Consider the following 14,296-nt stretch of genomic DNA (forward strand, 5'->3'; position numbering starts at 1 on the left):
TATTATGGTGATGTATGTTCTTCCTAACATTATTCTTCTTAGGGCTTTTATCATGAAGGGATTCTGGTTTTTTCAAAGGCCTTTTCTGTGTCTATTGAAATGATCATGTGATTTCTTTCTCTGAAGTCCATTTATATGACTTATTACATTTATCAATTTGAGTAAGTTGAACCAGCCTTGCATCTCTGGAATAAAGCCAACTTGATCATAGTAAATAATTTTGATGGGATCTAGTTTTTTTTTTTTCTCTTTCTCTTCTTTTGAAACAAGGTCTGTTCTGTATAGCCCAAGCTGGCTTTAAACTGATGGTGACCCCGCCCCCCCACCTCAGCCTCCTGGATGCTGCAATTATAGATAATGCAAGGATAAGACTGGAATTTTAGATGAAATAATATCACTCATGAAAACATGTTAGCTGTGTGCTGAAATTATCTGAAGAAGATTGATGTCACTGAAGATAAAAGATTATAGTTTATAGTTTGAGAAAATTATGATTTTCATAATTATTTTTCTCACAAAAATGATAAGGTAGGTGTAGCTTTTTCTTTTGTATAGCTGTAGATTTAGATGAAGGTTGCTAAGCTCATTGGCTTATACTTCTCTCTTTTCTTAATTGTAGTTTTATGCTATGATACAAATGGCAGCGGCGGTTTGTAGATGGTACTGTGAGATACAGTGGTTCTCAGAGAGCTCTACTGTCTTGTATTGAGGAGGAAGAAGAAAGAAGCAGATGCTTTGAAAAAAAATTAACCATTGGAATTTTAAGGGATTGTGTCATGAGGGAAAATAATTCTTGGTTATGTCAGTCATTCTAAAAATACATTTTGGTACTTTTGTATTTTAATAAGTAATGTTCATTCAAGAGAAAGAAGATATTAAGTTATTCCCAACCCTGTAAGTTCAAGAAGCTGTATGTTATTCATACTTTATAGCAAAGGCTATAAAGTATTTTTTTAAATAATAAGGGAAGGTAGATAGGTATATGGTTAGATGGATGGATGGATGGACGGACAGAAAGGGCAATAAGGTTAACTTCTCCTACCTTTATATTCCTATAGCCACTTTGTGTTTCATTCTCTATAATAACTGTCTTCAAGTTAGGATGACTGTGTGTGTCCTTATCATTTATGGTCCTAAATCATTAAGAACTGAGCCTCAGGGTCTGGTGGGAGTTTACAGAGACTTTCAAGACTTCTGGACTGTCAAGGAGACTGGAAGGGACTGATTTATGGTCAATCCAGGTCAATGGGCATGTACTGATCTCTTGGTAGATGCCTTTCCACGGAGAAAATAGTACAGAGTGCATGCTGTATCTTGGCATAGTTTCCTCAAGGGAGTTCATAATGTACAATGTGTTGTGTAGTAAGATGGCCTAATTTATGCATTAAGATAGCCCCGAGGAAATAAAGCAAGAAGTCTCAGGAAATGAGAGCAGGAAAAGCTCAGAGGGGACAGAACATGAGCTGTGATTTCAACAGAGTAAACAAAGAGGGATGGGTGAGTGTGATTTGGTGGATGAAAGAAGAGATGCTTTTTCCTGGCAAAGCTCAGAACCAGGAAAGAGCAAGTCCATGGCAGCCAAAGCATGAGGAGTAGCTGAAATAGAGGTAAAGGGGCAGGGGAGTCATAGTGGAGTGCCTTGAGTTTGAGGTAAGTGTTTTAGGAAGTAGAGAAAAGGGAAAATGGGTGGTTAAAACTATCCACTGTGCGGTCGCTTCCTATATAAAACAGCACTAAGAATAAATTCACTTGAACTGCCTGGAATTCCTCGAGAGTGGACCTCACAAGACATTTTTATACTCCCTTCAGCTATTTGTAAACTCCTATCAGCTAAAGATACTTTAATTGTACACAGTTCCATACATATGCCAGAGTAGAAACAATGAACAGTTTCAATGGTCATCGAAATTTGGCCATTCTCATTTGTGGGTAGGAATGTTTTGAATGTTTTGTGATAGAGGGAAATGAATCATCTAATTTTCTGTTACTAGGGTTTGCAAGCCTACTTTAAATGATCTGCTAGTCACCAGAAACCTAAACTATGATTTTCTAAAACTAGTGACACTGACAGACATAAATAAGGAGGAAATACAGCTCTTTCAGTGTCTATGGTATTTTTAGTGGGCTATATTTAATGATTTCCGTGGCACACAGTGTGCATGAATTCTAAGTTCTTATGAAAACCTCCAAAATAGAACATATTTTCCAATCACTCCAGAGATTGTAAATTAGAGACTCTGACATGATGCTCTTTAGTAATACTGAGAAATTTTGTCTAATAGACTAGAATTTTTAACTCATTATTAACATGCACCTCAACGAGCAGCTTTGTTTTTAATGGAATAATGATACATATTTGGATAGTACTTACATACTCTTTGGTTTTTGCAATCCTGGGGGTTGAGCTCAGGGCCTTGTGAGTATTAGACAAGCCTCCACTACTGTACCGAATCCTCAGCCTGTACTTGCATATTTTTAGAAGATGCTGTTTGGTCATTAATTTACATATTTATGAAATTAAATTTGAATACTTCATGTGTACCAAGACTTTAGTGAAGTGTTTGGTATATATCTTTTGTTAGGTATGCTACTAATTTCTTAAGATGATTTTCAGGATTAGAACAATGATAATTTTCACTTGTAACAGGGGGAATGTTTATGGGCAAGTGAAATTTATAGCTAATCCCAAAGCTTTGGTTAAAACCACTTTGTTTTGCTTTTCTTGTGGGTCACAGCAGTGAAATGATAAGAGGAGCTGTGCAAGACCAGGGAAAAACTGCCCGAAGACCAGTCAGTTCCTGAATGCATGAATTCTTACATAGTAGGTGTTGCTCCAAGGACAAAGCAGTCACAGTTGCTGCCCCACCTATAACTGGCTCGCCTTGTCTGTGACATGATTGCTTTTCATCCGTGTTGTCATTTTCTCTCAGTTTTAAGGACTGTGATAGCCATTTCAGACATGTCTTTTCTCTGACTTAACCTGATTACACAACAGTTACTTTTCTAATCTGAAGCCCTAGGAAGACTCAGAACTGCCACACCAGGTCCTGTAGATGGGAGTCTGAGAAGTGTAAGGTGGAATTCTGCTGTGTAGTAGGAAAAGGGTGGGTGTGTCTCCACCTTTATCTGCAATTGATACAAAGCAGTAAATGGAGAAGAGTTGGACAAAGACTTAAAACAGATTTCAGTTCATCTCCATTCAATCTTTCTTGTTATATAAATGTCTGTACATATAAATACTGCACAGATCACTGGATATGACGGTGAGGAAATGGCCAAGGAAGGAAGCACAGCTTAACTTGCTCTTTGTGATACATGTTTCTGGGAGAATAGGAGAAGCAATCTCATTTGATGCCCTCTGTCTGCTCCTTCTATTGTCTTACTCCTTGGTAGGATTGAATATGTGATTCATTTCCTCTGTGTCTTAGTTGCTAAGAAGGTTTAAAATGAGTACTTGACAAAATATGCTTCCAGAATATAAGTTCTGAATGAAAGAGACACATGTCTATTTGTATGCAGTGTGCTTTGCACCTGTGTACTATATGTTGTTGATACTAAGACTCACTCTTCAAATACCAAGCTCTTTGAAATTAGTATGCATTATAATTTATGATGTCTTGTAATTACTGTCATCCACATTTTTTAATGGTAGCGTCTCAGTAACTTTGGGCACTTATAATCAGCAATGTCTTAGATTACATGATGTAGAGCTAATATCTAAATATTTATAGGACACTGGTAGCAGAGGCATGAGGAAGACACTTCTTTTTTATTCAAAAAGGAAATCAAGAATTTTTTTTAAATTTTACTCTAACAGTTGAGGTCAAGAGAGGCCATTTTGTCATGGAGTTCCTTTTCCTTAAAAGTCACATACGGGGAGGGCTCTGACGGATTGTTGAGCGGTTGAGAGCAGTTCCGGAGGATCTGCATTTGATTCCTAGCTCACATCCACCTATAACTCCAGCTTCCAGGGATCCAACAACCTCTTCTGAATTCCTTGGGAACATGCTTTCATGTGCACATAATTACAAATGAAAATCTTTTTTAAAAAGTCACATGCAGATACAAAATGCAGCATGTGCCATAATCACTCTTAAAATTCCAAATAATCTACAGATTAAAGTGACGATTCACTATAACAACAATTGTAAAATATATTCCTTAAGATTCGGTAGTTTTTTTGACATTTAGCTCCTTCTAAGTCAGATATTCATGGTGTTATGATAAAGCTTGAGGGGGCCTTGGTGGATTCCATGGTAGGCGAGGGTAACGGAGGCAGAGGGACAAACATGCCAGGCAGACAGATCTTAAGTGAGAAGTTTTATTAGAAAGGGAAAGGGGAGGGGAGGGGAGGAAACAGAAAAGAGGCAAAGAGACACAAAGACAGAGAACAGAAGAGGAGGAGGAGACAGGAAAGTCCTGTCTGCTCCAGGAGAACAGCAGGAAAGAGAGTTTAAATGGGCAGGGTCTTTCTTTTAAAGGGGTCCTTTGCACCTGTGTGCAATCTATGCAACTATGGAACCCTGGGCTGACCAGGGTACTGTCTGAATGCATTCTGCCAGGTGACAGGGGCAGGCCAGTATAATGCCTGAATCCTTACACATGGTCTTGACCAGAAGAATAAAGCAGACACTTTACCATTTACGTATTTATGTAAGAACGCTAGCTTGTCCTGTTATACATGAAGCCAACAAAACCTCCCCTATACAAGACTGTAAATTAAGTAAATAACCAAAGGATTTATACATTGCTTGGGCAATCTTAGAAGGTTGTGGGAACCCCACCTAAGATGAGTGCACCCCACTTTATAAGGTTATAGAACACAGAAAAAAATTACTTTGCCAATCTCCAGAGGATGTAGAATCTGGCCCTGGAGTAAGAGTGATTTAACATTGAAGCTTGTTATAAATGTGGGCAACTACAGAGGGACATGAGACATTTATCATTAGCCAGTGTGTCCAAGGAGAAGAGCAGTATCCATTCAATCATTGATGTACTTGTTGAGGGCTCATGTGAAGGCTCAAAAGGTGAAGTGGCTGGTCATGAAGCCCGATGAGCTGATTTCACTCCTTAGGACCCATAACATCGAAGGAGAAGACCAACTCCCACAAGTTAGTCTCTGCTCTTTACGAACAAAGCAATGCCCCTCCCACAAATAAACAAATGTAATAAAATAAAATAACCCTAGCTTTACTTTTAGAAATTTTTGTTGAATGATTATTGTATGCTGGACACAGGGATTGGTCCTTATATAATTCTCTCTGGCCTTGAAATTCTGTATTTTTTTTTTTTTTTTGCCATTTATGACATTTGGCAAGTTACCTAACCTACCTGTTCACAGAGAAGCACCTCCATATCTGTCCTGCCTACATCTCTGAGTCTTGAGTGGCATCATAAAGTATTTTATGAATGGTAACATGTTAATGCACATATTATGCCTACAACCATGAATATGTGTGTGTTTGTGTCTAAAACATTCTAAAGTCTTCAGAAGTTATCTACTTCCTCCTGCCTTTCTCTCTGAGAAGAGTCTTGATTTTTGTTATAATCCTGTGGTTAGCAAATCATTCTCTCTGCCACTGTACTTAATGTTAGGTTGGGGGTTGGACAGAGGGTGGTTCAGCGAGTATGTGCTTAATATGGCTTGGGTGTTCTAGGAGTGTCCTTACAGTTTGGAATTAGGAATTGCTGATGTCATGATCAGTCATATTGTCATGACAACCCCAGAATTTCCTCATTTGCCTTCTCTTCGCCTTGGGAGTATCAGTTTGCCACAGGTCTGTGTCAGTATACCCCACGTGTTAAGTGTGTTAGGTAACCCAGAACTTGTTGTTCTTAAAAACACTTAGGGTGGGGAGTTTGTGTAAGCTCCTTAGGTATCCTATTTTAGGATTCTAAGCTACATATCCTAATGTTGGAAAGTTTGCCTTCATACATATTCAACTGAATAGAAATCCACTTGTAGTTCTATATATTCTGGTTTGAACTTCATAATTCAGTGGAGAATGAAAAGCCTTTCAGCATTCTCATTTCCATTAAGGATGTCATTAATTATTTCAGCATCTTCCTCTTCAGGTGAAGTAGACCTAATTTAATAATGATCTCAGCAACTGAAGAGAAGAGCTTTTCATTGGTTTTCTTCCATGTTTGGAATGCTTTGACCTGAACTCCCACTAGGGACCTGCCCTGATATTTAGCATTATCTTATGATGCCCTTTTTTACCATTCTCAGCTGATATGGGCTTTGTTTGTCCCAGGTACAGTTTGCTGTGCACTGTCAGAGTTGTCATTCATCTAATTGAATTTTACTCATGGAAAGGAGGTGGTTATTCCAGGTTTGAACTCATTTTGTTTTCCATGATTTAAAGATTTGGGTTCTAGTTTTGACAAACTCTGTTGGTTTTCCTAAGTACGTTCTGTCTCTTTGAAGATGCTGTAGCAGAGAGGTGGGTGCAATTAGCAAGCCCTGTCCCTTTCTTCCCCCAGCTGTTATGCTTGCCCCAGTTTGATCACGTGCATAGATGATTATCTTACCTCCAGCTCTCCAGGTAAACTAATTTCAGAGATTTCCCTGTAATAATATCTTTCCTTCAGAACTAGTAAATTTAACTACAATTTGTGGAAACTTCTGAGTGATCTGAAATAGCCTGAAAACAGCCTTCATATTTTTATAGGCCTGCCTATAGTCCGGCAGCTCCAATACTAGGTTTCCACAGTGAAGATGGGAGAAGATAGGCAGACAGTCCATCTGGGTAATTCAGGAAAACAGTAACTCACAGTGTATGGAAATGACTTTCACCTTTTCTCAGTTTCTCAAACACTTGATTTTTTTCTATAGCATGTGAGCTACAGGCACAAATTCATTATAATACAAACCAAAATAATACAAAATATTCAATTTTTAACTTGTTCATTTGAAAGATTTTGTTGTTTTGTTTTAGAAAGACTAAGGCATCTGTTGTTTTGATTTAAAGGCATAGGGGAAAATGTATCTTTTAGAGTTTTTATACCTGAAATTTAAGTAAGCTTTTAATTTTTATTAACTCTTGCAAGAAAAGAGTAGTAACTATGTCCCAAATTATTTGTAGCTTAAAAAAAATTGAAACTTTTTTTTTCATAGAGATAAATGTCCTAAATGTAGTTAAGATTTTTTTACAATTAAACTAATCTTAAATAGGTCTTCTATGACTCTTTGAGGGAAAGTTTGTTGCCAATTTTATTCCAGAATTCTACAAGTTTTTTAATATCATGCCAGGCTATAGAAGATAGTTCTTCATGCCTCTATCACAATTTCATCTCTCTATTTGTCTCCCCAAAATAAAATGAGTTACAATAGTCCACCTTAACAACCATTAGTAAAGTGAGATCTAAGTACTATGTTGAAGTCAGAATTTGTATCTGGGCCATTCAATATATATTCTAATAGTGGAAGATTTGCCTAAGTCAGTGTTCAGAACTCCTCAACCTAAAATAGGGTTGCACTCCTATAAGCCCAGTGTCATTCAAATGTGTCCTAATTTGAAAATGCATGCCATAGGCTTAATCTAGTGAACAACCTGACTTGACAATGCAATGTACTGCAGAGGGCTGGCTCTGTGGCTGATGGGAGAGCTATGGCCACTTCCCAACATTGTAAGAGAGTTTGTATGTGGGTGTGTGTATATATATATATTCACCAATAGTGGTAATACAGACATCAGAATTTGGGAGTGAAGAAATCTACGTTCACTCTCCACTTGCACTATGTATTGGTTCTGTGACTTTGGGTAAAAAGAGACAGGCATTCTGACATGTGTTGAATGTGAAATGACACAGTAAATGACAGCTATTATCAGTTAATCATCCATGCAGACAAGCTGCACTTGGGCAAAACACCTGTCTTTGGTTTGCTCACTAAGAGAGATTTAAGAGTTATCGAAGCATGGCCTCTTCTAAGAGTCATCAGCATATGTCTGTGTTCATGGTGTTCTGTATGGGTTCTAGACTGACAGCTGCAGTTTTATTTTATTGTAGCGGTTTCATTTTTATATATGTGATTTGGTACATACCTAGGGGGCCTTTAAGCCTGGAAAAAGATTTGCAACTTTTTTTTTTTTTAAATAAAAATCGAAATAGTACATTCTAGAAAACATCGTTCTATTTCAGAGCTAGGGTACTTCCTAACTCTATTTTGTATAAAAACAGAAATATAAGGAATTTGTTTTACTTCTATTTTGCAAGTAGTCAGTCAGAAGTTTTGTGAGCTTTTAAACACACTCTTAAATGTGAATTTTTTTTTTTCATGTGAACGACTCATACTAACCAATGCTGCACTGTTATGTTTCATGCATTAAAGGTTGTGATTTGGAACAAAGTTGAATGAACTTTTATTCTTCCTTTCAGTTTTCAATTTGACTCTAGTGAAACAGAGTCCTTCTAGTGTTTTAGTGTGTGATACAAGGACAGGACCCACGGTAGATCTGCCCTTTCCTCGAAGAGGTGTGCTTTTTTAATCTTGTTGAGCAGGCTTTCAGATGTTAGCTCCATCACCACACTTTATATGGACTGTCTTTGTTAATGCGAGTGTGCCTATGTAGGTCCATTCATACATGTGCGTGTGTACGCTTGCATGTGGAGTCCAGAAGATGACCTTGGGAGTCATGCTTAAAAGTACCATTCACATCCGTTGAGACAGGGTCTTTCATTTGCCTGAAGCTCACCAATTAGGCTAGACTGGGTGGCCAGCAAGCCAAAGGATCTGCTTGTTTCTGCCTAGGCTGCTCCACTACACCTAGTGTTTACATGGCTGCTGGGGACCAAACTCACATGAAGCCTGCATGGTACGCACTTTACCGACTGAGCTGCCCCTCAGCCCCACTGTTTTTGTTTGATTTTACTTTTAGTAACTTCACTCAAAGGTTCTTCTCTTAAAAGGGATTCAATAGTATGGATATTAGTATGTTTCAGGGTAGGAATCCTTGAGGTTTTAACTCTTCTCCAGCAACGGTCTTGGCTTTGACTACCCCACAGACTGTGTCCAGGTCTGTTTTTCCTGATCTTCTGCACACTGCTTCCTTCTGAACATGCTTCCAAACAAAACATTTATGTAGCCTCGCATTCCACACCCATGTTATATCCTGTATGGATCTTCCCTGCTGTGTCTCCCACAGCACATCACAGTCTAGACCACTTGCCTAGCACTGCTGCTACAGGGGTTACAGATGCTTACCTAGGAACTTGAGCACTCTCCTGACCCCCCCCCCCCACACAACATTACAGATCTTGAGAGAGTTCAGGACTCAGTCTTTGAACCCTACACATACCTCAATTTTTAACACTACTCTTGGTATTACTTAGCAGGTAGGCGAGTCAGTTTTCCTTACCTTTCCCTTGTTCCTCTGAAAAGTAAGCTTTATAACCCCTCTACCCTCCCGGGGTCATTCTGAAAGTGAAAGGTGAAAAACCAAAGTCTTGTTTTAAAATTGTTTCTGTAGGATGAATGCCTTTAATGCCGTCCTCAAATTCCAGTTGTGCAAGCTCTTTGCTATCACGGAAGGCATCATTACCCATGTCTCATCTCCCCTCCTAGCTAGCACACACACACAGGCTTCTGCTTGTCCTGGTTGCTCCATTGTCATTATCTTTGTGTGTATACTTCACCTGCCCCACAGTGTGATCTTTGATACTGCTCAGTCTTCCTACTCATGAAATGTCTTTATTCTAACATGCAGTTTCTTAAAAGGAGACTGGAGAACAATAAATGGAGAAAAATCTCCAGTGGATCTAGACTCTTAAAACAGACACTTTGTCAAATTGTTTTCTTTTCTTGTTGATATTATCTGTAGTTAGATAGCCTGAGAAGACATTTTCATTCAGCCATCTGATAAACAGGTATTGAAATGGTTTCCCTTAGCTAAATGTGCCTGTTACTTGCCATGGAGTACCAGTGTACCCTCACTTCTGTTCTTTGATGGCCTTCCAGGCTTACTATGCAAGCAGGAGATATTTTAACCACCCTCTACTGCCATAAAACTGGGAAGACAATACTAGCAGCTGCCATTTATTAAGCCTGGAACCTTTTTGATGCAACACTGTACTTAAAGCAATCCCATAAAGGCAATCTGAGATAGAGATGCCAACTAACTTCCCCACATCATGTGTCTAGTAAGTGGGGAACTGAAATATGGAGTCAGATTTGCTCTGCTTTTAATTTTGTCTCTTATGTCACAGACAAGAACTTCTTTCAAGGCATCTAAACAGGGGTGTGGTTTAAGTATATATATACTGTTTTTGAGGGGGCTGCTGCTCTGAAGAGCCAAGACATCTCCAGGGACAGCAGCTCCCTCCATCATCTTGTCACTACCAAGTGCTCAGGGCTCCTGGTGTCTGCTCTGCTATTCTCCCAGCTGCTGCCAGTCAGCTTCCTGTTTACTCATAGTTTCTGCTTCCTCATAACCTTGGCTTGCATATGGTGTTGGCTTGTTATGGCCTCCTCTCTACCCCCAGGCACTCTTGTTGTTTCTGTCCCTTTACTAACTGATTTAGCCCTAGGAGTTTTCTGAATCAAATTCCCATGAGTGAGAATCAGATTGGCGAGCCCATGTTTTCAATCCCACCCAGATCATAGGTCACTGGCCAGTCTGTGGATTGCCTGCCCCTTGGGTCAGGTTCCCACAGCTTTACCTAGTGCTGAGTGGGGTGGGGGAGGTATACAGCTCAGGCTACTGTAGTCTCAATTTCCCTGCAAAGAGGACAGGCTCCACAGCAGGGATTGTCACCTTAGCAGCTTGCAGTCTCTCTGGTCTGTTTCTTCACTTTCTGTTTTAAAATGCATCCCTCAAAAAATAATAAAGTCAGTTTTTCTAGATGGACCTCTCTGGATTCCATCCCTGTTGTTACTCTTACAGCTCCATGCTCATGGATTATCTATAATTGATTGTATATGTTATATACATGGTTTCACATTCCTGTTATTTCTCTTAAATTGGATATTTTGGATTTGAGTGACCTCATTACCTTTTATACATTTTGAGGAAGATCAGTCTTTTCTTCTTGGTATTAATATTTTGTAGACAAGATTCTAGGTCTACTTATGTTTGGAACTTTTGAACCCAAATGTACATTTTGTTCTTGTTTTTTTTAACACATGGCTATATTTTCTCTTTTTAAGCAGTTGTTTGACACCGTAAACTATGTGCTGTTAATTCTTAGATTTTTTTTTTTAGTCTTAAAGTTCCGTCCTTGTTCTTTCAGTTTCTTTGCACATTTTACTAGTATCAGATTTTTTTTTAGTTGTCTATTTAAATTTTATTGTCAGCTACAATTTCCTTATCTCTAGAGAACTACTATCCAATGGAGTGTTAACCTTTTGGAATAGAACAGCATCCAATGGGTCATGACCCGGCAAGTGCATCATGACTTGAGAGGAAAGCCATAAAAAAATTAATGCTGTTTCTTCTGTGGTTGATTGTGGTTTCCTAAGAGACCATTCACAACAACTGAGGTTGTGCATGAGCCTTTTCTATAGAAGACTGGTCAGGATCGTGGTGGTGGTTTTGGGAACAGTCCTCAGGAAAAGGCATCTTCGGCTTAGACAGTTGGAGCTCAAACTGTCCACTCTATATTTGTGCTGGGTCTTCATGAGAAGAGACAAACTGCATGCATGGAGTAGTGGAATGTAGTTCTGGTATTCCCACTACTTCACAGACTAGCTACGCTGTTCTCTTTAAACTCTTTAAGGGACAGATATCCTGTAAATTTTATGGAGAAAGTTCTTACTTGCCCATTGTGCACCAAAGACCTTTGCTCTTTTTTTTTTTTTTAATAAGTGAAACGAATTAGGATTACGAGTGTGTGTGTGTGTGTGTGTGTGTGTGTGTGTGTGTGTGGGTGTGGGTGTGTGTGGGTGTCTGCTCGAAGTAGGAGAGACTTACTATTTTTTGTTACTTTTGCTTGGCTCTTAGGGTAATATGGAAGCAGTTTACCAAGTCACCAGCAGGATATCTGGGAAGAATATTTTTCAATTTGCTTTTGTCAGAAAAGCCTCTGAATAATAGCCTCACTTTTGCTAGAAAGTTGATGTTCACTGCTCTCATTGTGGCAGCCAGAAGTTGAGTCCCTTTGCTTGTTTGACAAGCTGAGATCTTTCATTATCATAGCAGATGGGCCTTTCCAGGAAGATGTTAGAAGCCAAGGAAGACCTCTGTGTGTGTGTGTGTGTGTGTGTGTGTGTGTGTGTGTGTGTGTGTGTGTGTGTGTGTGCGCGTGCGTGCATGTGTGTGTGTGTGTGTGTGTGTGTGTGTGTGTGTGTGTGTGTGTGCGTGCGTGCGCGCCATGGCTGGAATCCTGGAATCCTGGAATACTCACTAGGGAGCCCGCCAATTTAAAGATGGCAATCAGTCCTAGTACCCTATCCAGAAATGGCATGCATGTCGTGACCACCCGCTTTGGAGGTTTCCACATCCAGAGAGGTGACTGTGAAAAGGGCCGCGGGAGAAGCAGTTTTTATTTTTTCCACCTGGGAACAAAGGAAATTACTCCCGTCTTTGTCCCTCTCTTGCCCTGTCGTATTTAGTAACTAAATCAGGACGCATTCTTATTCCACTTCTGCCTTGTTCAAGCAGAAGTGGAATGGCTTATATGCTTTTCACTGCCTTTTTGATACTGTGGTTTTGAAAGAAAACTCTTCCTCTGTGGCACAAGAATGAAATTGAAAACTTTCCCGGGCGTCTTTGGGTGAGGGACTGGAGAGAAAACCCGGTTTGCTCTACAATATGTAACATGCGAATTGAGGGGCAAAGAGGTGTGCTTGCTGGAAGGCTGATTTGTACCGGGAAGTGGAACTAATTATCCGCGCCTTTTCGGGAATGGGGAGGGGGCAGAGGGAGGGGGGAGTGATGTGGAAGATGAAAGAAAAGGCGGCCAGTTGGCTTTCTATCCAGGTGTTCCCGAAGCGATGCCCTTAAAAGGGGCTACCAAGTGGGGCGCGAAGCCCCGGCGATGCGTCGCCGCCGAAGCGCCTGGGGTGGCTGCTCCCTGGAATGTGCGGCACGCGGGGCGCCAGACCCAACCATTGCGCGGGATGGGGGCGCCGCGCAGTCCGGGTTGCCGCCCAGCCGGGGAGGCCGAGCGCGGGGCCGAGGCTGGGGGAGCGGGCGCGGCGGCGAGCGAGCAGGCGGGCGGGCGGGAGGGCTGGGCGCGGCACTAGGCGGTGCGCGGCCGCTTCCCGCCCCCGGTCGGCGCGCTCTCGGGGCGGTGGTTGAGGCGGCGGGAGGTGGGGACGGCGGCGGCGCTGCTCGTCCGCTGCCGCCGGCACCGCGCGCGAACTCCGGTCCATGGCACGCAGGGCGGCGGCCCCCGGAGCTGCTCGAGAGTCGCCGGCCGCGCGCGCCGCGCCGCACTTTTAGGGCGGGAGCCGCGAGCCAGTCCCCCGGCGCAGCCTTTCGCCCGCCCGGACAGGCAAGAGGGAGTTCCCCGGAGCGCCGCGGCCCGCCTTTCCCCAGTGCCCCTCGCCCCGCGCCCCACGCCCCGCGCCCCGCGATGATCTTCCCCAGCAGCAGCGGCCACCCGGCGCCGCCGGCGGCTGCAGGACGCCCTACCGCAAGCAGGTGAGGCTACCACGCTCCCCGGGCCTGCGGCGACCGCGCGGGGTGGTGACCCGGTCTCGGAAGGAGGCGGCGGGCGGGGAGATGCCCGGGGGACCGGGACGGGCGGAGAGGTAGGACGGACGGGCCCGCGACCAGGGGCTCCGCCGGCCCGCAACAAGTTTGGGGTTTTCCTGGAGACCTTTGTGTGTAGGGGAGTCCGGAATAAGTCGGGACGCCGTTTGGCATTGCACTGGGGACCTCCAAGAAACCTGTCTGATTCATAGGGAACCCGGAAGACGTGTGTGTGTGTGTGTGTGTGTGTGTGTGTGTGTGTGTGTGTGTGTGTGTGTGTTGTATTCGCGCGCGCCCCTATCTTATTTTTTTAAAAAGAGAGAGAAGAAGAAGAAGAAAGAAAAAAACCAAAACAGGAACTTGTGTCACTTTCTCAAGGTTTTCAGAAACACAGGGAAATCCTGTGACAGAGATACTGGGATATGCCTGAGTCATACGCATGCCTTTTCCTATTCTAGTTTTGTTTCATATATTTTCTAACAGATTGAACGCCAAGGGCACTTAAAAGGCTAGATCCGAATCCCCTGTCTGGAAAAGGAGTACAACTGGCAGGTTTTAGTTTCGGTCTTTTGTTTTGTGGTTCATCTTTGTTTTTGAAAGAAGGTTACTGAAGCCATGTTGTGATAAATCCCACAGCCTCAACAGCAGCAATAACAAAA

General features: G+C 41.9%; 1 protein-coding gene across 5 annotated transcripts in view; it reads left to right on the forward strand.

The window, feature by feature from the left end:
- Rbms1 (RNA binding motif single stranded interacting protein 1) overlaps nucleotides 1-14,296 on the forward strand; it is a 211,102-nt gene that overhangs the window by 68,989 nt on the left and 127,817 nt on the right. The window contains exon 1 of one of the 5 annotated variants that reach the window (XM_027420342.2): nucleotides 13,459-13,586. The exons of the other annotated variants lie outside the window; for them this stretch is intronic. The gene's annotated coding sequence lies outside the window, so the exon portion shown is untranslated. Of the gene's footprint in view, nucleotides 1-13,458; nucleotides 13,587-14,296 lie in introns of those variants that run through there. 5 annotated transcript variants of the gene reach the window in all.

This window comes from Cricetulus griseus, chromosome 6 (assembly GCF_003668045.3).
Source record: "Cricetulus griseus strain 17A/GY chromosome 6, alternate assembly CriGri-PICRH-1.0, whole genome shotgun sequence".
NCBI lineage: Eukaryota > Metazoa > Chordata > Mammalia > Rodentia > Cricetidae > Cricetulus > Cricetulus griseus.